The 22,051-nt window shown below is 44.2% G+C and overlaps 1 protein-coding gene across 1 annotated transcript in view; it reads right to left on the bottom strand.

Annotated features, from left to right (window-relative positions):
* The window catches only part of LOC140212191 (bifunctional heparan sulfate N-deacetylase/N-sulfotransferase 2-like), a 566,492-nt gene that overhangs the window by 426,062 nt on the left and 118,379 nt on the right, over window positions 1-22,051 (bottom strand). The window contains exon 3 of the mRNA XM_072282865.1: window positions 15,334-15,373. The gene's annotated coding sequence lies outside the window, so the exon portion shown is untranslated. The remainder of the gene's footprint in view (window positions 1-15,333; window positions 15,374-22,051) is intronic.

The following is a 22,051-nucleotide window of genomic DNA, read 5'->3' as shown; positions in this document are numbered from 1 at the left end:
AAAGTCCTGGGGAACCCAAGCTATATATATGCCTATGACTTTTGTAGAGTACCGTATGTAATGTGTTTTTCACTTTAGTCCCTGAGGAAGGTTGTTTCATCTGGCTGTATACAAGTGTACAGTTGAACGACAATAAACTTGAACTTGATGGTTTTCCTCACAATCCCCCTCGTTATGGCCTTGCACCCTCTGGCTGGTCACCTCTGAGCTGCACCCTCTGGGCCCAGCCCGGGGATAACCTGTGATGGCCAATAAACGTGCTGCCCACACCCCGTGGAAATCTCCCAGCACCCAGAATGGGTTAATTCATTCCACTCCAAGATAGGATTGAACTTGTGGAACAAAGCATGGGAAATTATCTAGCCACGGATTCACTTTTATTTTAAAAAGATGTTGTTTGTGGATTCAACTTGTAATTATAGTTTTTAAATCACACTTGTGTTACAAAAATAATTACAGCAACTGAGACCCTGGGCAACATTACATGAGAACAGGCCAAGCGAAAACAGACATTTCTCCTACTTAAGTGTAATCACTGCCAACGTCTCTGGGATTCCTGTAAGGAACTGTGTGGTTATTATTATTGAGCCTGTGTTTCAGTTCTGGCTGCCGGGGGAGCAGTTGTGTGGAGTGGGCGAGAGATTCTCCAAGAATCTGGATCGAGTAGTGCGCAGACATGCCAAGGAAATTCATACCAACTGGGAAAAGAATGTTCCTCTTGAAGTGACGTGGGTGCATGGTGAAGATTCATCAGGACGGGTCTTGGGGGAATCACAGGATTGGCAAAACGTTGTGGGCCAAAGGCCTGTTTCTGTGTCCTATTGTGGGTTGAACAGCCTGTTCCTGTGATATACTGTTCTGTGTTCTATTGTGGGCCGATGGCCTGTTCCTGTGTTCTATTGTGGGCCGATGGCCTGTTCTGTGATATACTCAGACATCCCACCTCTCCCGGAAGTTCCGGGAGTCTCCTGCATCTGAATAGTGGCTCCCTGATGCCCACAAATTATATACAATATCATGGAAATCAATTTTTCTGAGAGCGCGCGAGCGAGAGAAATCAAGAGAGAGCGCGAGAGAGAGAAAGCAAGCGAGAGCGCGAGACAGTGCGCGAGCGAGAGAGAAAAGAGAGCGCGCGAGCGATGAGAGATGGAGAGCGAGAGTGAGAGAGAGAGCGAGAGAGCGCCATGGCAGAGTGTTCCAAAAAGAAAGAAAATATAAAACATACGTCACCCCAAACTACACTAAAGTGTACCCCTGCCTAATAGGGGCCAAAATAATGACAGTGTTGCTCGCTGCACTGTTTGCAACAATGACTTTTCTATTGCCCATGGTGGGTTAAGACTGTAAAAGACATGTTGAGGTGAGTTTAACAGGTGTCATTCGTTCATTAGCATAGCTAACGTTATTTAAACTAGCTGGCTGGCTGCTAAGGAGCTACTCTGTTGCAGACATCCCACCTCTCCCGGAAGTTCTGGAAGTCTCCCGCAAATTGATGGTGCTACCTCCCTGAAATGAGTTTTTGCAGGGTGGGATGTCTGGAATTAGGAAAGTAAGGGGGAATGGGAGATGGGGTAAGGGATGAAGAGAGAGGAGTGGGGACAGACTGGTGGGAGAGGGATAGGGATAGAGGGGAGGGAGCAGTGAGCATGTGGGGGAAGGCAGTAGGGAGTGATGAGAGACAGTTTGATGGAGGGGGGTTTTCCCTTTGGGTTTCTCTCTCTGATGAACACCCAAGGCTTGTAGGTAGTGACAACACTCAATTTGTTCTTGTGCCACTGTAGATTAAATATCAGGTCCCATATATCTAGAAGGACCTCGACCCAAAACACGTCATCCCAGAAGAGGGGAAATGAGCCAGCTGAAGGACGATGGTCTGATATCCATCCCTGCCCAAAGGAATATTCTACAATAGGCCTTGATTTGTCACTTATTGTAAAGCCTTCACTCGGTGTGGATGACATGCTCGTGATGTCATGGTCAAGCCTGCAGAGACTGTAGTGAAGAATAAGACCAACCCACAAGTCAGCAGTTGTTCAAAGTGTGGTGAATCTCTGTCAAAAAGAAGTATGTTTTAACATCTGTAAACTTAAAAACTTACAGACATCCCTGGCTATTTATGCATTTCAAATTAAATGTCTAACTGCACTCCAGATAATTCAATTTAACAGTGACAAGAAGGAAATCCCTTCCACAGACACTGTCTAACACAACTTGCCTTTCACTTCATATCCCAAAATGTTGATGCTGATAATTTTGAACAGCTTTAGAGAGACGGGTTACAAGCATAGATGATATTACAAGGACACGAATAACAGCCATAAATGAGACGCAGATGCGAAGGGTTTGGAGATTTCCAGCCTGTACGTTCTGTTTATTTATTTATTTAGATATTCAGTATGGAGTAGATCCTTCCAGCTCTCTGAGTGCCCAGCAACCCCCAACAACCCCGGTTTACCCCTAACCCAATCTTGGGATAATTTACAATGACCAATGAATCTACCTGGTATGTCTTTGGACTGTGGGAGGAAACAGGACCCAGAAAGAAGCACAAACATTCCACGGGGAGAATGTACAGAGACTCCTTGTAGAGGACGTAAAAACCCAGGGTTACAGAACCAGCCGGGGGCCGTGGTCGAGTGGTCGGCGACTTGGGCTGGCTCCCCCACCGGACCTAGTCTGGTGAGGAGGGTGTGAGGACACCCAGCAGGACTAAAAAAAACAAGACCTGACAAAGTGCGGACGAGCTCCTTGTGAGCCAACGGCCATCTTCCATGGAAGAGATTAAAGCCTCACCACGTAGCTACGAATCGTTTGCTATGCACCTAGTTAGAAGAGACAAGATGAACTTGGGCGCTGCACCGTGTGCCTGGACCTGCCCAAGGCCTCCGCCTGAGGAAGGGCCGAGCTCGAAGAAGCGGCCGCGGTTAGAGGCCGACATGGCCTTGGGCTCGAATTCGGCGGGGGCAGCGGCCGGTGGTGCCAAGGTGGCCAGCGAGAACAAACTGGAGGAGAGGCTGTACATAGTGCTGTCGCAAGATCAAAGAAGATGGAGGTGCATAGCCGCCAAACCCGGATTCGGGACGGCACCCACTGACTGACTGACTGACAGAAGCAGCAACAGAAGCTGCAAGGACTTCATTTCTGGGAGAAAGGATCTTTGCCTGGAAGACCAGTGCAGTCGTGTGGTGAAAGCGGAAGCTACAGAACTGAGCAGCCTTCGGCTCGGGATGGGGGACTCCAGCAAGCTGCTGTCCACAGTCTATGCCCTGGGAGGGACGACAGGCTTAAGAAGAAGAAGAATCATCTGGTTCAATTAATTAATTCAATTCCTGCTATGCAACAAACTTGTCTGTGACAGCACTGCCTCAGCAACAGTGGTTGAGGGTTGCAAAGCACGAGGCTGCCATCAAAGCAAAATCAAATGCTCTAAATTTGTTTGAACTTAAGCCAACTAGTCCTTTCAACAACCACCAAATAGAAATTGTAACCACTGTTTGAACATAAATGCACATCCTAGTCCACACAAAGGGCCACATTAACTCTTCACCTTCATTACTAACAATCACTACCTTACCCGGAACCCAATGTTAGATCCTGAATCCAAAAGTTCTTCTGAACTCAAGAATGAGGCATAAACCTTGTTGCATACGGTCGTTTTATTAAGTGTACATCATTATCATCATTATGTGCCTTGTCGTCTGATGTAGGCAACCAGTATCTCATGACCATGATTGTTCCTGGCAAATTTTTCTGTAGTAGTGGTTTGCCATTGCCTTCTTCGGGGCAGTGTCTTTACAAGATGGGTGACTCCAGCCATTATCAATACTCTTCAGAGATTGTCTGGCTGGAGTGAGTGGTCGCATAACCAGGAATTGTGATGTGCACCGGCTGCTCGTACGACCATCCACCGCCTGCTCCCATGGCTTCTTGTGACCCTGAATGCAGGGCTAAGCAAGTACAACACCTTGCCCAAAAGTGATCTTCAGGCTAGTAGAGGCAAGGAGCACCTCACATCTCCATTCGTGGAGATGTATCTCCGTCCCGCTGCTCTTAAGAGAAGAAACAAACAAGAAAGAGGAGCTGAGAGAACAAGGAAAGACAAGTGAAAAATGTAGTCATGGTCATCTCCTACTCAGATTAGGGACAACACAAATTCCAGTGATAACAATTAACCTATCAACAGACAGATTCAAATAGCGTGACACTTGCTACTAAAACTAAGAATAATAAAGAAACACTTCAACCGTAATTACTGGAAAATTCACTGAACCATTACATGATCATATAAAAATACAAGTAAGCCTAGGAAGGATAAACTACAAGAAAAAATAACAATTCAGCACATAACCCAACACAATGAACAGCAGAAACAAGCCATAGAGAATGCTCAAGAACCTATGTGCTATAGTGACACATCTCCAGTAAAATGGTAAGATCGTGCACTGGACGGCATCTCTGGAAACATCTCAGGACTGTGATCAAACAAAACCAACTCTATGACCAAGAGTTGGTGAAAGAATATAGAACACAGCAGCACAATTCAGACCCTTGCACCCACGATGTTGTGGCAACCTTTAAACCAACTCTAAGAACAACCTAACCCTTCCCTTTTACAAAACCCTTCATTTTCCTATCATCCATGTGCCGATCTAAGACCTCTAAGCAGAATATGCTCCACTTACTATCACCCACTGCCTTCTGTAGGGAAGCACAGCCAGGTCTCCCTGGATCCCATGTCTCCTGACTTTCTGAGTGGGCCGACTGTGTGAAACCTTATCGAACACCAACAGAGCACGTCCAGAACACACACTCCTAAACTGTTCGATTTTGGAATATGGGAGGAAACCAGAGCATCTAGAGGAAACCCATGCAGTCAAAGGGGAGAACGTACAGAGTCCTTACAGGTCATTGAACCCCAATCTTACTGCTAGCGTTACAAACTCTTGCGGTAACCCGCTACACAACCATACTGCCCTGACTCATTCACGTATTACTGTGGTTAAGTTTAACTTTAAATTTATTTATTGCCAGAGTATAAATGCAATGAGAGTAAGTATTTTAACAGAACATCACAGAACATTACCAACATAAGCTAACGTAAAGTTAAATTAACGTCAATTAAACATAACTTGCACATGTGCAAAAATAAACAACGGAACAAAATATTGACTATTTAGCAATGTTGGATACATTAACAAAATGTAAGACTTTTTATAAAAAAGCAAGGAGAAAAGGAAGAAGGCAAAGTTTAATGAACATAGCTATTTAAATAATCATTCAGAGCTGTATAGCCAGCACACAACCACATCACCAGGTTTAGGATTGAACTTTGATTTCTCTAACTTCTGGTAATTTCTTCCCCATCCCCCGTCTCTCTTCTTCCATTTCCCATTCTGCTTAGCCTCTTTTCTCCTCAACTTCCTCTGGTGTCCCCTTCTCCTCCCCTTTCTCCATAGTCCACTCATCAATTTCCGTCTTCTTCAGTGCTTTACCTTTTCCACCTATCACCTCCCAGCTCCTTACTTCATTCCACCCCTCACCGACCTACGTTCCCCCTCACGTCATCTCACCTTCAGCTTGTTCTCCTTCCCCTTCCTCCGCCCTCTTGTTCAGGCTTCTGCTCCCTTCCTTTGCAACCCTACTGAAGGGTCTCAGCCCAGAACGTTGACTGGTTATTCCTCTCCATAGATGTTGCCTGACCTGCTGAGCTCCTCCAGCATTTACTGTGGGTTGCTCTAGATTTCCAGCATCTGGAGAATCTCCAAGGTTTACCAAGTTGAGAAACAGTTATTGCTGTTCAAATATCAAGCTCCTGAAGATAAGAACATGAGAAATAGGAGCAGGAGTAGGTCATCTGTCCTATCGAGCCTGCTCCGCCACTCCATAAGATCATGGCTGATCTGACCATGGACTCATCTCCACCTACCTGCCCTTTCCCCATAACCCTTAATCCCCCTACTATGCAAAAATCTATCCAGCCTTGTCTTAAATATATTTACTGAAGTAGCCTCCACTGCTTCACTGGTCAGAGAATTCCGCACATTCACAACCCTCTGTGAACAGCAGTTCCTCCTCATCTCCGCCCTAAATCTACTTCCCTGAATCTAGAAGCTATGTCCCCCCCCACCCCCCCAGAATAGATGACTTCACTCACTTCAACACTGAACACAACCTATGGACTCAGTCTCAAGGACTCTACAACTCCCATTCTCATTTTATTTGTTTACTTTTTTAGTTTTCTATTTGCACAGTTTGTTTTCTTTTGCACAAAGGTTGTTTGTCAGTCTTCGTGTGTAGTTTTTCATTGATATTATTGTATTTCTTTGCTCGACAGTGAATGCTGACAAGGAAATGAATCTCAATATTTGAATTGAACTGAATGATCTTTATTGTCATTATACATAGGTACAATGAAACTCTCCTTGGCTTCCTCTCAGGCAATTAAATAAAACGGTAGATAAAAACAAGACAGTAATAGAAAAACAGTATTAAATAGATAAGTAGCAGAAAATAAGCTGCAGCAGCACCATGGTGACATATACATACTTTGATAATAAATTTACTTTGACCTTGAACGTTAATTAAACTCCTCAGTGCTTTGAAATGCTCTTGCCACTTGCTCTACGCCGAGTTGGAGTCTCTGATGACAATTTTAACAACAGTCTGACCATCTTCCGCTGCACCGGATCAGAGCCTGCAGCTCAGAACATTGCGAGTCTGTTACAAGACCTTGCGTTATTTAGTCCCTGTTAAATATTTCCTTCTAGTTGCAGATACTAGCCTGGAATAACTTTTTTAAGCACAATGCATGCCTGCTTTTGCGTAAGCATTATGCTGACGAATACACTTGCCAAGAGGAAGTCCTTATTGACAGGAGTAGCACTTGGCAGCACAACAGAAAGGCACGAGATTAGGAAAACTGGAAGTGAATAGGGTGCACTTATCTTTGTAGCCAGCAGCAGCACTCCTGACTGGCTCAGGAGTATTCGAACCAATTCTGTCCGTGGATTAAATTCAATTGTAAGGATTAGCTCTATTTGTCACATGTAGGTTGAAACATTCAGTAAAGTGCATCATTCTGCATCAATAACCGACAGAGTCCGAGGGTGTGTTTAGGGGCAGCCCACAAACACCACCATGCTTCCACTGCCAACATCACATGCCCACGATTTCCTAACTAACCTGTACATCTTTGGATTGTGGGAGGAGACGGGACGACCTGAAGGAAACCCACGTGGTCACGGGGAGAACGTACAAACTGCTTACAGGCAGTGGCGGAACTGAACCGGGATCACGTGCGCTGGAAAGCGTTACGCTAACTGTAATGCTACCGTGCCACTTCCCCAGAAGATAAAAATTACAAAGTCCATTTCTATTAAAGTTCAAAGTGATTGAATTGTCAAAGTACATATATATTACCATATACTACCTTGAGATTCATTTTGCTGTGAGCATTCACAGAACAAAGAAATACAATAGAATCAATGACAAACTACACAGAAAGACCGACAAACAACCAATGTGCAAAAGAAGGCAAACTGCGCAAATTAAAAAGTAAATAAGTAAATAAATAATACTGAGAGCATGAGCTGTAGTGTCCTTGAAAGTGAGTCCATAGGTTTTGGAGCCAGTTCTGAATTAGAGTGAGTGCTATTCACGCCACCTTGCAGGATGTCCTGAAGAACTTTGAGCCAAGGAGAGATGGGCACTGGGAGAAGCCTCTAACCAATTCAACTCCAAGCGCCCATAAACAGCGAGGTAATAATCACCAGCAACGCTGAGTGAGGGATTCAAGATCCAGATTGAAACAGCCTTGTTTACATTAACACCAACACAGGCCGAGGGTGTGCTGGGGGCCGCCCACAAGTGTCACCACACATTCCAGCACCACCACAGCATACCCACGATGCTCAGCAGAACAACACAGAACACAAGTTAAAAAAAAAACCTCAAGACCGATCGCCTTTTCCCGCCTCCAGTGGACTCGGATTCGGAAGACCGATCTGACCAAGACATTTGAGGTGAAACTAGCACTTCCCTTTGAAATATATTATGGGATTTCGTTTTCTGTTCACCTGACAGGGTAGGCAAGTCCGGACATTTCACCCCTGAAGGTGACTCCTCCCGTACTGCACTGGAGTGTCAGCCAACGTTCCTGAGGTGGCTCATGAACTCACACCTTTCACAATACAGTCACTGGGTGACCTGAAACTTCCCATCAATACAAGTTGTTCTATATTCAGAAAGAATGAAAGAACAAAAAAATTCAGAGGCCAGACTGGGAATTGAACCCACAACCTGCAGAGGTGTAAAAGCTATTAAATGAATCACAGCTGTGGCTGAAGGGTCCCTGTGGCGAGTGAGGGGTCAGAGGTTCAAGGGTGCCTGGGAATTGGGGTGAACGGTCAGGGGTTTGAATGGTCTCTGGGGTACAGCAAAAGGCCAGTAGTTTTATTTCTGGAGGAGCTAAAGCTCAAGTTTAGAATGAAATGTACAAGTTTCTTAAAGGGCTCCACGGGGTGGAGGGTTCCACTGGCTCGGGCGTCTCAAAACAGGAATCGTCACTCTCACAAAACAGGAAGTTGGCCATTCAGGATGGCCAAGAAGAAATCTCTTCACCCCGAGGGTCGAAATTTTCTGCCCAAGGTGGACACTGAGCCTCAAAACAAAGAAGAACAGATGCTTCAAAATTAGAAGAATAAAGAGATAAGGAATTAGTGAGCGAAAAAAATAGGACTGAGGTAAAGGATTAGCCATGGTGTTATTGAATGGTAGAGTAGGCAAGAGGTGCCAACTTGGTTATATTTTATCATTTTTATTAGTACAATTTGTCTTCTTTTGTTCATTGGTTGTTGGTCAGTTTTTATTTATGTGTAAAATTTCATAAGTTCTATTGTTCTTTTTTATTTTCCTGTAAATGCCTGCATGAAAATGAACCTCAGGGTAGTATATGGTGATATATACCGTACTTTGACAATATAATCAATTTGACTTTGTAAAGCTGGTTGTAAATTTAATTGGGACTTGGCTTGATGGGGATTCTGCTTGAGTTCATCCACAAAAATTGGAGGAAGGAGGGGTGAACGAATGGAGAGGTTTATCAAAGGAGATTGGGCGCAATACCAAAGGTGAGCTGCATTGGCTGAAGGGGTGTCTCTCAGGTGAGATATTAAACCAAGGCTCTATATCCCCTGACGTCTGGATGCAAAGGATCCCACAGCACTAATATCTCGCATTCAATCAATTATTCCATAAGACCAGAAGATATAGGAGCAGAATTAGGCCATTTGGCCCATTGAGTCTGCTCTGTCATTCAATCATGGCTGATCCATTGTTTTCCCCCTCTTTAGCCCATTCCCCTTTGAGGGTCGGCACAACAATGTGGGCCGAACGGCCTGTACCGTGCTGTACTATTCTATGTTCTATGTTCTCCCCATAATCTTTGATGCTGTGGCCATACAAGAGCCTATCAATCTCTGCCGTATATATACCCAGCGACCCGGCCTCCATAGCTGCCTGTGGTAACAAATTCCACAAAGATGGACAAACAACCAATATGCAAAAGACAACAAATTGTACAAATACAGAAAAAACAAATGACAGTAATAAATAATACACAGAGCGTAAGTTGTAGACTCCATGAAAGTGAGACCATATGTTGTGGAATTTAACTTATTTAATCAGCTACAGTTGGCCCTCCTTATCCGCGGATTCCGCATGTACGGATTCAACCAACCGTGGATCGGGAAAACCCGGAAGTTCTCTCTCCAGCACTTGTTGTTTGAGCATGTACAGACTATTTTTTCTTGTCATTATTCCCTAAACAATACAGTATAACAACTATTTACATAGCATTTACATTGTATTAGGTATTATAAGTAATCTAGAGATGATTTAAAAGTACAGGCAGTCCCCAGGTTATGAACGAGTTCCATTCCTGAGTCCATCTTTAAGTCGGATTTGAAGTCGGAACACGTACATCTGGTATTATTTAATGTCAGTTAGTCAAACGTTTGTCTTAGTATATAGTATATATTTTACCTTTCTATGCATATAAAACACTTAAGAAACATATGTATTTAAATAATTAAACCACTGCGTTGCTTAGTATTAATTGTAGCTTTTATCGGGGCAAGGCCTTTCACATGCTCCATTAAAATTGTTCCGATCGTTGACCGACTGTAGCCTAACGCTTTTCCAATGACCGATAGCGTTTCACCTCTTTCCAATCGCTTTATTATTTCCACTTTATTTTCAATCGTGATCGTGATTATTTTCGTGAACAGAAACATTACGGATTCAGAGCTCCGCCACCGGGTCCTAACGTCCACCGCACTGATCAGGTTAAATAAGGAAGTTAAACAAGGTCCGGGGTTCTGCTGGGTCCTCAAGACCACTGCACTGATCAGGTTAAATAAGGAACTTGAACATCCGTGTTTTTTGGTATCCGTGGGGGGTCCCGGAACCAATCCCCCACAGATAAGGAGGGCCGACTATATTTAATTAGTGTTATTTAATCAGTTGTGCAGCTTATTGCACAAGCTAAACTCCAGGACTAGTGCAGGAATGGTAAGTTTTAAGCAGCAACAAGAGATTCTGCCAATGCTGGACATTTTGAGCAACACCCACACCCACACAGGTCACCATATACTACCCTGAGATTTATTTTCTTGCAGGCATTCACAGTCTTCTTCTTCTTCATGTGCCCTTGCGCGTTACATGCTTGGGCGATCATGGCTCTCCACATCGAACGATCCCTTGCAACATCAAAGATATCTCGCACACTTAGATCTGTTAGTTCTTTCACAGTGTCCATATATTTTCTTTGCCTTCCTCTTCCGCATTTCCCAGACATACAACCTTGTAATGTAAGGCATTCTATTTCTCCCTTTCTGATGACATGGCCCAGGAATTTAAGTTTCCTCTCATTTAATGTTCTCATTAAAGATCTTTTTGTCTGGGCACGTTGGAGTACTGTCTCATTAGTTACCCTATCTCTATATGATATTTTCAGCATTCTTCTAAGAAACCACATTTCTGTTGCTCCTAAGTTTCTTTGGAGTTCTGGTGTTACAGTCCATGTTTCAGAAGCATACAGCAAGATTGACCAGATGTGACATTTTAGTAGCCCAAGCCTTGTTGTCATAGAAATGTGTCTGTTGGCAAAAATAGGTTTCATTTTTTGGAAGTTGGTTTTGGCAATGGCAATTCTTTTTAATTCTGCTTTACTTCGAGCATCTTGTGATATAAAGCTACCAAGGTAATTAAAGCTGGTCTTTTGTTCAATCTCTTGGTTACCGATGTACAATTGGCAGTTGGGAGTATCCTGCTGTTTGATATTACCATATATTTGGGTTTTTTACAGTTGATGGTTAGACCAAAATCTGCACTTGTTTGTACTATTTTGTCCAGGAGGATTTGTAGGTCTTCTGCAACACTTGCTATTAGGGTGGTATTGTCTGCATATCTTATATTGTTGATGTTAACAACTCCAATTTTTATCCCATCTAGGATTTCTACTTCTCTGAGAGTCATTTCACTATAGATATTAAATAATTCCGGTGAGGCAATGCAACCCTGTCTAACTCCTCTTTGAATTTTAGTCCAACTGCTTATATTACCATCAATTTTTACCACGGCCATTTGATTCCAATATCAATTTTGAAGCAGTTGTTGGTCCCTTCCGTCAATGTTTAGTTTAGTGAGAATTTGAAATAATTTTTCATGTTGCACTTTGTCCAATGCTTTAGTGAAATCAATGAAACATAAAAAGACATCATTTTGATATTCAATTGCCCTTTCTGAAAGCATTCGTAGTATGAAAATTGTGTTCCTAGTTCCTCTATCCTCAATAAACCCATATTGTAGTTTAAAAGTTTCTGGCCTTGTTTTTAATTCGACTCAGAACAATTCTCAACAAAATCTTTATTATGTGACTCATTAGACTGATTGTTGTATAATTTTCGCAGTCAATAGTTCCAGGAATTTTTTGGCAGAGTTATAAATACTGATTTCAAGAGATGGTCACAGTAGAACAACAAAATACAACAGAATCAATGTAAAACTACACACAAAGATTGATTAGCAAACAATCTGTGGAGGAAGAGAAGCTGCAAATGCGAAATAAAAATAATAGTAATAAATAACAGAGAACATTGAGATGCAGAGTCCTTGAAAATGAGTCCATAGGTTGTGGAATCAGTTCAGAGTTGGGGTGAGTAAAATTATGCATGCTGGTTCGGAAGCCTGATAGCTGAAGGATAATTACTGTTCCTGAACCTGGGATGTGGGACCCTCTTCCCGATGGCAGCAGTGAGGAAAGACCATGGCCTCAATGGTATTTAACTTGGACAAGTTAACGTTATGGGTTGATGCATGATTAGTAAAGGATAGGTTGTTCAGAGCCAGCACAGACAGAGTGGGCCGAAAGCCCTGTTGCTTTGTAAATCTCTGTAAATGTCGTTATAGAAAGTTTAATCATGGTATTTGTAATGTATCCTGCAGACTACATTAGGAACAAAAATATCTCGCTAAGCGTGAATTAAATAGTTTTGTCCATGCAGTTCCCATGTATGCAAGGCTGTAACCTTAAGTGAAGCAATACTGTGGGGGTTGGGGGGGGGTTTCAAAGTTCAAAGTAATTATTTTTGCCAAGGCACTGCCTATTAATCATTTATAAAAAACTACACTTGTCCAACACACCGGAATCAGAAAACAGCTTTATTTTCACTGATTGACATGAAATGTGTTGCTTTGCTGCAGCAGTGCAATGCAATTCATAAATATGACGAAAAGTCACAATAATAAAGCCAGAAAAATTATGAAACTAAAACAGTGAGGTGGTAATCACGGGTTCGTGGACTGTTCAGAAATCAGTGGCGGAGCTCAGAGTTCATCCAGCAATAGGTTATGTGCTGAAGTTTCTTACTCAGCCGTGTGCTTATTGCAAAGCTAAAATCCAGGACTGGTTCAATCTTTACAAAGGAGTGGAAAGTTACGAGTAGTAATACTAACGCAAGAGATTCTGCAGATGCTGGAAACCAGAGCAACACACACGAGATCCTGGTGGAACTCAGCAGGTCAATGGAAATAAATAAACAGTTGATATTTCAGTCAAAGATCATTCTGAGCAGTCCTGATGAAGGGTCTTAGGCTGAAACATTGACTGCTTATTCTCCTCCACAGAACTTGACTGACCTGCTAAATTCCTCTGTGTTACTCTGGATTTCCAGCATTGGCAGATTCCCTTGAGTTTATATTTTGTTCAGAGTTGTATCAGGGGAAGAGATTATCAGTGCCCAGAGGAAGTGGTTCCAGTTTGTGTTATGGGGTGCAAATATCCCACTGATTCCAGGAAACTTCAGACCCACCACTGCTCGAGGTGATCGGACATTCAGGATGGTACTGAGAACCTCACGGCCGTGCATCAGGAGAACACAGAAACACCACATATCAGGAGAACGGGGTATATCACTCCATAAGTACCCATTCACCCCACCAACTACCGCCTGCTCCGTTGGCAGAAGAATCCATAATCCTCTACTTTCTGAGGAGGTTGAAGGCAGCCAGACTTTGGACATCCAATGATAGTCGCATCATTCTGCAGAGGCACAGAAGACAGCATCCTAACAATCTGCATCACTGCTTGGTATGGAAACTGCACTTCAGCCTTCAGTAAGGCTCTACAACGGGTAAAAAATACCACCCAACGCATCACAAGAAAGGTGCTGGAAAAAGGCCAGTAACATCATGAATGATCCCACCCACCCTGCCCATTGACTATTTGTCCCACTCCCTTCAGGGAGGAGGCTATGTGGCATCCAGGCCAGGACCACCAGACTCAAAAAAAGTTACTTTCCCCAAGCAGTAAGGCTGATCAACACTTCCACCCACTAACTCCACCACTAATTTATTACTTCCTGTCAGTCACTTTATGTACATCAATATATGTATATAAGCCATTTTATGTTTTATATTTATTGTTTCTTAATTTTATTATTGTATTCTTTACCTTCTGTATTTTTCGTGCTGCATCTGATCTGGAGTCACAATTATTTCATTTTCCCTACGCTTGTATAGAGGAAATGTGTTGCAGAAGCAAAAACCATCTTTTAAGTCATCTAGTCAACTCATCCCCAATGTGTGGGCCAGCCAGAGAAGATCATGAGGTAGGAATGTGGCAAGTACAACATATTCACAAGCAAGCTAGAAGATACACAAGGAAATGTTGCATGAAACACCCCAAGCAAGAGACATGATCCACCTGCCGCGATGAAATATTATTCGACCACAAGATGGCGGCAAGGAGCCTACATTATAACTATCAATGTGAGCAACACACACAAAAAATGCTGGTGAACGCAGCAGGCCAGGCAGCATCTATAGGAAGAGGTACAGTTGACGTTTCCGGCCAAGACCCTTTGTCAGGACGGTACAGGTCCAATAGATGCTGCCTGGCCTGCTTTTTTACCAGCATTTTTTATGTGTGTTGCTTGAATTTCTAGCACCTGCAGATTTCCTCGTTTGCGAACTATCAATCTGCCGTTGATTATTAAATAATGAATAGTCAATCTCGAATTATTAATGCACAAACTTCAAAGTTCAAAGTACTTTATTATCAAAATATATATGCTTTATCCGACCTTGAGATTCATTTTCTTACAGGCAGCTGCAAAACAAAGAAACCCAACAGAACCTATTAAAAAAAGACCATCAAACACCCAAATGTGCAGCATAAAAACAAAAAATGTCCAAACAATAAAAGTAAGCAGATAGGATTCAGAACTGAAGTTCTCAAAAGTGAGCCCGCACTCTGATAGTGTAGAGATGAGTTAACCTCGCAGAGAAGCAAGTCGAAGTTCACTGCGGAGTTGAGTAAAACTCGTGGAGCAGTGGCTGAACCAGCCCATCCTTCACCTCTGCCTGGACACCCTGGCCTTTTTCAACCTGGCCCGGAGCCTAAAATATTCAAAGCTCAGGTTGTTCCCTACTCTGGGCCCTGGACCCTGCCGCTTTGAAACGCTCTCACCATAGATAACGTTCTCACAATCAATGGACTCACTTTCAAAGACTCTTTATCTCATTTTCTCCACATTTATTTATAATATTGTTTCTTCTTTTCGCATTTGCACAATTTGTTGTCTTCTGCACCCTGGCTGAATGCCCCAGTTGGGCGGTCTTTCATTAATTCTGTTATAGTTACTATTCTATGCATTTGCTGAGTATGCCTGCAGGAAAAGGAATCTCACGGTTCTATGTGGTGACATACATGTACTTTCATAATAAAATTTACTTTGAACTTTAATCCATTTAATAAAGGTGTTTAATCCTTACCAGACACTTCACAAATTCAGACCAGAGCACGTTGAGAGGCCTGGAACGGAATAAAGAGTTAATGTTAGTAGAAATATATTTTAAAAAATGGAATTCAAGTCACTTCAGGTTTATTGTTGTGTGTATAGGTACAGTGAGGGACAGGTACCACTACAGCGAGGGATGGGTACGGTGAGGTACAGGTATGAGGATTGGGTACGGTGAGGGACGGGTATGAGGGTTGGGTACAGTGAGGGTTGGGTACAGCGAGGGTTGGGTACAGTGAGGGACGGGTATGAGGGTTGGGTACAGCAAGGGTCAGGTATAGCGAAGTACAGGTATGAGAGTTGGGGACAGCGAGGATCAGTACAGTGAGGTACAGGTATGAGGGTTGGGTACAGTGAGGTACAGGTATGAGGTTTAGGTACAGCGAGGGTTGGGTACAGTGAGGTACAGGTATGAGGGCTGGGTACAGCGAGGGTCGGGTACAGTGAGGGATGGGTACAGTGAGGTACAGGTATGAGGGTTGGGTACAGCGAGGGTCGGGTATAGTGAAGTACAGGTATGAGGGTTGAGTACAGCGTGGGTCGGGTACAGTGAGAGACGGGTACCACTACAGCGAGGGATGGGTACAGTGAGTCACCGTCACAGTGAGGGATAGGTACATTGAACTAATTGCTTGCAACAGCATCTCAGGCTCGTTGGTTCAAACAACACACAAAATATAAATTATATATTAATTATATCAGACGATGAAGAATAGAATAATTCCTCCTGTAGAAGCTCCAAGACCAAGTGAAAAGGCAAGCAGAGAGAGGACAAAGACTGTTCACATAATCTGTGCAATGAAACATAACCGGAGTATCAGATTCAGATTTATTTATCACATGTACATTAAAAAGGCAGTGAAATGTGTTGTTTGCATTAACAACCTACACAGCCAAGGATGTGTTAGGGCAGCCCGCAAGTGTTGCCATACATACTGGCACCAACATACTAAAGCCTGCCCACAATGCTTAGCAGAACAACCGAAATGACAACAAAACAAGCTCTTTCCCATAATGACTTCAAGTTTCCTGACCCTTTCATCTCATTTTCTCCATGGATGCCCAGTCCTTATACACATCTATCCCCCATCAGGGGGGTCTTAAAGCTCTCTGCTTCTTTCTAGATAACAGACCCAACCCGTTTCACTCCAGCACCCCTCTCTTCTGTCTGGCAGAACTGGTCCTCACTCACAATAATTTCTCCTTCAGCTCCTCCCACTTCCTTCAAACAAAAGGTGCAGCCATGGGCAGTCGCATGGGTCCCAGCTACGCCTGCCTGACCATTGGCTATGTGGAACAGTCTATGTTCCAAGCCAACACTGGTATCACTCCCCAACACTTCCTACGCTACATTAATGACTCCACTGGTGCGGACTTCATCGATTTCATCCACTTTGCCTCCAACTTCCACTCTGCCCTCAAATTTACCTGGTCCACTTCCGACACCTCCCTCCCCTTTCTTGATCTCTTGGTCTCTATCTCTGGAGGCAGTTTATCTACTGCTGTCTATTATAAACCCACTGATTCTCAGAGCTACCTGGAATATACCTCTTCTCACTCTGTTACTCATAGGAACACCATCCCCTTCTCTCAATTCCTCCATATCTGCTCTCAGGATGAGACTTCTCATTCCTGAATTAGGGAGGTGTCTTTCTTCTTCAAAGAAAGGGGCTTCCCTTTCTCCACCATCAACATTACCCTCAACCGCATCCCTTCCATGTCTGCCCTCACCCCATGCTCCCACTACCCCACCAGGGACAGGGTTCCACTTGTAGCCTCTGCGTCCAGCACGTAGATCTCCATAGGTTCCACCGTCTCCAAAAGGATCCCACCACCTAGCACATCCTTCCCTCCCTCCACTTTCTGCTTTCCACAGGGATCGCTCCCTACCTGATCCCCCTTGTCCATTCGTCCTTCCCCACCAATCTCCCTCCTGGCACTTATCCTTGCAAACAGAACAAGTGCCACATCTGCCCCTACACCTCTGCCCTCACTCCTATTCAGGGCCCCAAACAGTCCTTCCAGGCGAGGCAACACAACACTGTGAATCTGTTGAGGTCATCTACTGTATCTGCTCTTGGTGTGGCCTCCTGTATATCAGTGAGACCCGATGTAGATTGGGAGACTGCTTCGCTGAGCACTTTACGCCAGAAAAAGCAGGATCTCCCGTTGGCCACCATTTCAATTCTACTTCCTAATCCCATTCCAACATGTCCATCTATAGGCCCCCCGCCCCACTGCTGCGATGAGGCCACACTCAACTTGGAGAAGTAACACCTTATACTCCATCTCGGTAGCCTCCAACCTGATTTCTCAAACTTCTGGTATTTGCCCCCATCCCCCCACCTTCACCATTCCTGTTCCTGTTTCCCTCTCTCACCTTATCTCCTTACCTGCCCATCACCTCCCCCGGTGCTTCTCCCCTTTCCCTTTCTTCCACGCTCTTCTACACTGCCCTATCAGATTCCTCCTTCTCCAGACCTTTATCACTTTCCGCAATCACCTCCACCCCTCCCCCCTCCCGGTTTTACCTATCACCTACCACCTTGTATTTCCTCCTCCCCTCTCCCCACCATCTTGCTCTAACTTCTTACAATTTTTCCAGTCCTGAGGAAGGGTCTCGGCCCAAAATGTCGACTGTTTACTCTTTTTCATAGATGCTGCCTGGCCTGCTGAGTTCCTCCAGCATTTTACAGGTCTCACTCCCATTCACAATGGATTCAGAGGAATACCGCAGGTCTCACTCCCGTTCGCAATGGATTCAGGGGAAACCGCAGGTCTCACCCCTGTTCACAATGGATTCAGGGGAAACCGCAGGTCTCACTCCCGTTCGCAATGGATTCAGGGGAAACCACAGGTCTCACTCCCGCTCACAGTAGATTCCAGCCAAACCTTAACATTAGATGTGTCAGTTTAACGTCTAACAAAGCAATCATTTGAAACACGTTGAACTGTTAGTGCCATTCCACAACACAAAACTCCTTAGAGCAGGAGTTCCCAATTTTTTTTTTTGCCATGGATCAATACTATTAAGCAAGGGTCCCTGGACCCCAGGTTGGGAACCCCTGCCTTACAGAAAGACAAAAATTAAACATCCTGAAAAGGGCTCACCCCTGAAACATCCACTGTTTATTCATTTCCATGGATGCTACCCGACTTGCTGGGTTTCTCCTGCTGAGTGTGTGTTGCATCAGATTTCCACTTCTACAAAACCTCTTGTATTTTCACATCATTTCCTTTCTTCTCCCCCCGCCCCCACCTTTCAACTCACCTAGATTCATCTATCACCCACAAACTCCTGACCTGCCCCAACCCTCGCCTTTTATTCTGGCTCCTGCCCCTTCTCTTCCAGCCTTGATGAAGGGTTTCAGCCAGAAACAATGACTGCCTGTTCCCTGGTATCATGTGTGTGTTGCCCCGAACTTCCAGAATCTCTTGTGTGTAGGAATTAAATGAGTTACTTCTCTGGTCTATGTCAGAATCAGAATCAGGTTTATTATCACCAGCATGCGATGTGAAAATTGTTAACTTATCAGCAGCAGTTCAATGTAATACATAATATAGAAAAAAATAAATGAAATAAAAATAATAATAAATGAGTAAAACAATTACAGTATACGTATATTGAATAGATTAAAAAACATGCAAAAAACAGAAATACTGTATATTAAAAAAAGTGAGGTGTGTTCACAGGTTCAATGTCCATTTGGGAATCTGATGGCAGATGGGAAGAAGCTGTTCCTGAATCACTGAGTGTGTGCCTTCAGGCTTCTGTACCTCCTGCCTGATGGTAACAGAGAGAAAAGGTCATGCTGTAGGTGCTGGAGGTCTTTAATAATGGACGCTACCTTTCTGAGACACTGCTCCCTGAAGATGTCCTGGGTACTTTGTAGGCTGGTACCCAAGATGGAGCTGACTAGATTTACAACCCTGTGCAGCTTCTTTTGGTCCTGTGCAGTAACCAGATCACCCAGAGGAAACCCACACATTCATGGGGAAGACATACAAACTCCTTACCAACAGCACTGGAATTGAACTCTGAACTCCAACGCCTCGAGCTGTGACAGCATCATGCTAACCACTACTGCCCCCCTGTACATTAAATTTAAAGCAGAGGGTCAAGATTGGGTCAAGATTTACAATGAATAGCACACGGGACTTGTGGCGAGGGCTGTATACCATCTCAGACTTCAAAGCCAATCGTTGTGGTGCCGCCAACATCGCGGCCTCTCTCCCAGATGAGCTCAATCGCTTTTACACTCGGTTCGATGGCGCTAACTCTGAGCCTCCGAGGAAAGCCACCGCTACAACCTGCAACCTGGTCATCTCTGAGGCTGAGGTACGCAGGTGTTTCCAACGAGTGGACAGTCACAAGGCTGCGGGACCAGACGGCATCCCAGGGCAAGTACTCAGGATGTGCGCAGCACAACTGGCAGGTGTGTTTACAGACATTTTAAATCTCTCCTTCTCCCAGTGTAGAGTGCTCTCCTGCTTCAAATTATCCACCATTGTCCCTGTACCCAAAAAAGACCAAGGTAACATGCCTGAACGACTGGCGTCCTGTCACACTCACCTCAATAATAAGCAAATGCTTTGAGAGGCTGGTCAAGGATTACATCTGCAGTTTGCTACCACCCAAATTGGATCCCCTACAATTCGCCAACCGACATAACCGATCGACAGATGACACAATAACCACTGCTCTACGTGATGTCCTTACACATCTGGAGAAGAAGGATGCTTATGTGAGAATGCTGTTCTTGGACTACAGTTCAGCATTCAACTCCATAGTTCCATCCAGGCTCGACAGGAAGCTCAGAGACCTTGGCCTTCACTCTGCCTAATGCAGCTGGATCCCGGACTTCCTGTCAGATCGCCGGCAGGTGGTAAGAGTGGGCTCCCTCACCTCCACCCCTCTGACTCTCAACACAGGAGCTTCTCAGGGCTGTGTACTAAGTCTTCTCCTTTATCCCTGTATACCCATGCCTGTGTTGCCACCCACAGTTTTAATCTGCTAATTAAATTTGCCGATGACATTACATTGATTGGCCTAATCTCAAACAATAACGAGGTGGCCTCCAGGGAAGAAGTCATCTCTCTGACACCGTGGTGTCAAGAAAACAACCCCTCCCTCAATGTTGCAAAAACAAAGGAGCTGGTTGTGCATTACAGGAGGAATGGAGACAGGCTAACCCCTATTGACATCAATGGATCTGGGATTGAGAGGGTAAACAGCTTTAAATTCCTCAGCATCCACATCACTGAGGACCTCACGTGGTCTGCACGCACCAGCTGTGTGGTGAGAAAGGCAAACAGCGCCTCTTTCACCTCAGACGGTTGAGGAAGTTTGGTGTGGGCCCCCAAATCCTAAGGACTTTCTGCAGGGGCACAGTTGAGAGCATCCTGACTGGCTGCATCACTGCCTGGTATGGGAACTGTACCTCCCTTAATCACAGGACTCTGCAGAGAGCGGTACGGACAGCCCAGCGCATCTGTAGTTGTGAACTTCCCATGATTCAGGACATCTACAAGGACAGGTGTGAAAAAAGGGCCCAAAGGATCATTAGGGACCCAAGTCACCCCAACCACAAACTATTCCAGCTGCTGCCACCTGGAAACGGTACCGCAGCATAAAAACCAGGACCAACAGGCTCCGGGACAGCCTCTTCCACCAGGCCATCAGACTGATTAACTCACGCTGATTTGAGTGTATTTCTATGTTACATTGACTGTTCTATTTATTATAAATTATTATAAATGACTATGATTGCACATTTAGACGAAGACATAACATAAAGATTTTTACTCCTCATGTATGTGAAGGATGTAAAAAATAAAGTCAATTCAGGTTGATAGGTTCTTGATTAGTACGGATTGACAAAGGTTAGGGGGAGAAGGATTGAGAGGGAAAATAGGTCAGCCATCATCTATTGGCGGAGCAGACTTGATGGGCCGAATAGCGTAATTCTGTTCCTATGACTTATCATCTTATCTGTTCTGTAGGTATGTTAGATCCAAGCTGAGAAATTCGCCTGTCCTTAAACCTGTCAGAATTCCTGTCAGTTACTAATCGTTCACTTGGATTGTTACTCACGCACATTGGCCATCACATTTGCCAAACCACCACTTCCATTCTGATGGCGCAGCAAGTGTACTTCACCGAGCAGAATCAAAGTCACAGTTAATTTATTATGAAAGTACATATATGTCACCATATACTACCCTGAGATTCATTTTCTTGTGGTCATTTAAAGGATAATAAAGAAATACAACAGAATTTATCACAAGAATACATAAACAGAATGACAAACAACCGATGTGCAAAAAAAGACAAATTGTGCAAACTAAGGGAAGTTAATAATACTAAGAAAATAAGTTGTAAAGTCCTTGAAAGTGAGTCTGTAGGTTTTGAAATCAGTTCAGTGTTGAGCTGAATGAGTTACCCGTGCTGGTTCAGGAGCCTGATGCCTGAAGGGCAATAATTATTCCTGAACCTGGTGATGTGAGCTTTGAGCTCCTGTACCTTCTGCCTGATGGTAGTAGTGAGAAGACAGCATCGCTCCATGGACTCAGCCCACCGCCCCTGAGATTCGGGATGTGAGGGGAGAACAGAGAGTCTGGGGTTGAGACAGGTTCGAGACAGCAATTAAAGATTTATTCAACATTGTCCTCTTGTGATTCAAACGTCATTT

This window comes from Mobula birostris, chromosome 18 (assembly GCF_030028105.1).
Source record: "Mobula birostris isolate sMobBir1 chromosome 18, sMobBir1.hap1, whole genome shotgun sequence".
NCBI lineage: Eukaryota > Metazoa > Chordata > Chondrichthyes > Myliobatiformes > Myliobatidae > Mobula > Mobula birostris.
The sequence above is the reverse complement of the archived record's forward strand: the minus strand, read 5'-3'. Positions and strand labels throughout refer to the sequence as shown.